The sequence below is a fragment of the Bubalus kerabau genome, chromosome 9 (genome assembly GCF_029407905.1).
Source record: "Bubalus kerabau isolate K-KA32 ecotype Philippines breed swamp buffalo chromosome 9, PCC_UOA_SB_1v2, whole genome shotgun sequence".
Taxonomy (NCBI): domain Eukaryota; kingdom Metazoa; phylum Chordata; class Mammalia; order Artiodactyla; family Bovidae; genus Bubalus; species Bubalus kerabau.
The window spans coordinates 28530752-28534104 of NC_073632.1; the positions used below are offsets into that span (position 1 = coordinate 28530752).

The 3353-nt window shown below is 43.3% G+C and overlaps 1 long non-coding RNA gene across 1 annotated transcript; it reads left to right on the forward strand.

Annotated features, from left to right (window-relative positions):
* The first annotated feature begins 444 nt into the window (after positions 1-444).
* Positions 445-2507, forward strand: LOC129660007 (uncharacterized). Its single transcript, XR_008718302.1, has 2 exons — positions 445-501; positions 2202-2507. It is a non-coding gene; the product is annotated as an uncharacterized LOC129660007 (long non-coding RNA).
* The last annotated feature ends 846 nt before the right edge of the window (positions 2508-3353 follow it).

The window sequence follows — 3353 nt, forward strand, 5'->3', positions numbered from 1 at the left end:
AATCCGGGGCCAGAGACAAGGCTTGATCGCTCAGAGCTTTTGTGTAGTCAAGTTTTATTAAAGTATAAAGGAGATAGAGAAAGCTTCTGACATAGGCAACAGAAGGGGGCAGAAAGAGTATCCCCTTGCTAGCAAAGAAGTTATATACCCCCTTGTTAGCAATGAAGTTATATGCTCTCCAATGAATCCAAAGAATGTCTGGAGGTTGTAAAGACTTCACCAGACCTACTCCCATAATTTACATTTTAAGATAACAGAATTAGCCAGAAGGTTTAATCCAGAGACTGTCCTCAGTCAGGATACATTATTGTTATATAATCCTAAGGAATGTAGAGAAGGGAAAAAAAGTTTGTCCTTTCTTCCTCCTTGAGAATTCCAGACCCCTCTCTCCTTGGGGGCCCCTGCTGCTGCTGCTGCTGCTAAGTCGCTTCAGTCATGTCCAACTCTGTGCGACCCCATAGACAGCTGCCCACCAGGCTCCCCGTCCCTGGGATTCTCCAGGTAAGAATACTGGAGTGGGTTGCCATTTCCTTCTCCAATGCATGAAAGTGAAAAGTGAAAGTGAAGCCACTCAGTTGTGTCCGACTCTTCGCAACCCCATGGACTGCAGCCTTCCAGGCTCCTCCTTACATGGGATTTTCCAGGCAAGAGTACTGGAGTGGGGTGGACTTCTTACCAACCTGCCTAGGAAATGACTCTCTCAGTGTCAGCTATTTAGATGTTCATAAAGTAAACATGAATTATACATATTGGAAACAATTGGCAAAGCTTTTCTTTAAAACATGAGGCTGTTGGAGTCTTAATTTTTTTTACTGTCTCAGTTTATCTTCTATGCTTGTGTGCTCAGTCATGTCCGACTCTGTGCCCCTGTGAACTGTAGCCCACCAGGCTCCTCTGTCCATGGGGTTTTTTAGGGAAGAATACTGGAGTGGGTTGCTATGCCCTCCTCCAGGGGATCTTCCTGACCCAGGCACTGTTTTTCATGCATTGCTGGTGGATTCTTTTTGGCTTAGCCACTGGTGAAGGCCCAACTTATATGCTACAACCAAGCAATTTAGTGCTGCCCATTGAAAGGTGTGAGGTATAGGAATACTACCGTAGGGTAATTCTATGTTGATACTTGTAATATTAAAACAATCTTCCTGAGGTGGATTTTATAGATTAGATCTCAAAATACCACATTGGGTTGTGGTACAGAGGTGAGGCAGATTAATCTTTTTAGTTTTGCTATTTTTTTCATAATATCATTGGTGAAATCTTAAAGACATCTGAAATTGCTCAGAGAGTGGTACAGAACATAAGAATGTTACAATATTATGCTATGATTTGCTTTTTCATTGTTAATTAAGGAATTCTAATTTAGCCAGTGTGTTTGTCAGTGTTTTCTAGAGAAACAGAACTAACAATACTTCTGACCTGAGATGGGTGGGGTATTTTCCCCACACCAAGCAAATCTGGGACACCAGCTGGGTGTCCTACAATTTAACTCAATTGTAACACTCTCTACCTGGAAATAACATCAGATCCCCCAAGTAATGTTTTCAGTCCCAGGAAACTTCTCCCAACTTCAGATGCCAATTGCAAGTGATTGGTCCCCAGGTTACCCATAGCTTCTAACTTGACTACAAGTTGGAAGTTCCTATAACCTCCTCCCTCTTGGATTTGATTATTTGCTGGAATTGCTCACAAAACTCCCCTGTGCTTAGTCGCTCAGCCATGTCCAGCTGTTTGCAACCTCAGGGACTTTAGCCCAAAAGGCTCCTCTGTCCATGGGATATTTCAGGCAAGAATACTGGAGTGTATTGCCATTTCCTCCTCCAGGGGACGTTCCCTAGTCAGGGATCCAACCTGTGTCTCCTGCATTGCAGGCAAATTCTTTCCCTGCTGAGCCATCAGGGGAGCCCCTCACAAAACTCAGGAAAACAATTTACCAGGTTATTGAAGATATGATAAAGGATGTAGATGAGTAGCCAGATGAAGAGATACATAGGACATGGCATGGGGGAAGAGTTCAGAGCGTCCTGTCCTCTCCAGGTGTGCCATTTTCCCTTAATCTCCATATGTTCACCAACCTGAAACCTCTGATCTCTGTCCTTCTGGGTTTACATAGGTATAATTGATTAAATCATCAGTCTTTGATGATTGAACTCAATTTTTTTTTTTAATTCTAAATTCCTTTTATTTCTTTAAACTTTTGTTAGGGGAAGCACACTGATTGAAACAGCCCACCCTGGCCAGGTACCATAGTAACCATTTGCATGAATTGTTTTACGACAAGAAGTCTTGGTAAGGAACACAGAACTAATAAGCTACCACCAACTGGAAGAGTTCAGGAAAGGTCAAAAGGAGACACCACATGTCTGACCACCTCCCAGAATCCTTCTCGCTGGCATCCATCTTGGCTGAACAAGGCGTGTACCACCAGAAAGGACTCTGAGTCAGAATGATTGGCTAAAGACAACCCACCCGGGTGCCCTTTCCTAATAAAATCTCTTGCTTTGTCAGCACATGTGTCTCCTCGGACAATTCATTTCTGAGTGTTAGACAAGAGCCCGGTTTCAGGCCTTGGAAGGGGTCCTCCTTCCTGCAATACTTTTACTTTATATCAGAATATAGGGCTTCCCTGGTGACTCAGTCAGTGCAGTATCCACCTACAATGCAAGAGACCTGGGTTTGATCCCTGGGTTGGGAAGTTCCCCTGGAGGAGAGCATGGCAACCCACTCCAGTATTCTTGCCTGGAGAATCCCATGGACAGAGCTCGGTGGGCTAAAGTCTATGGGGTTGCAAAGAGTTGGATACAGCTGAACAACTAAGCACAGCATAGCCAATTAACAATGTTGTGATAGTTTCAGTTAGACCTCAAGGGACTCAGGCACACATATACATGTATCCATTCTCCCCCAAACTCCCCTCCCATCCATGCTGCCACATGACTTTGAGCAAAGTTCACCTGCTATACAATAAGACTTTTTTGGTTATCCATTCTAAATATAGCAATTTATACATGTCAATCCCATGATTGATTAAATCATTGGCCTTTGATTTTAAAATTCAATCTTTACCCTCACTCCTCTCTCTGGAGGTGGAACGTGAGGAGTGAGGCTGAAAGTTCCAATCCTCTAATCACTAGGTTGGCTTTTCTGGCAACCAGGCCTACTCCTTAGGTTACCTTGGAAAGCTTTCCAAAAGTCACCTCATTAACATAACAAAAGACACCTTGGTTGCTCTCAACACTTAGGAAATTCCAATGGTTTTAAGAGCGCTGTGCCAGGAAGGGGAAGAAGACCAAGTATATATTTCTGATTATAAATCACAATATCACACTTAATAAGTTCAGGGACTATACATAACA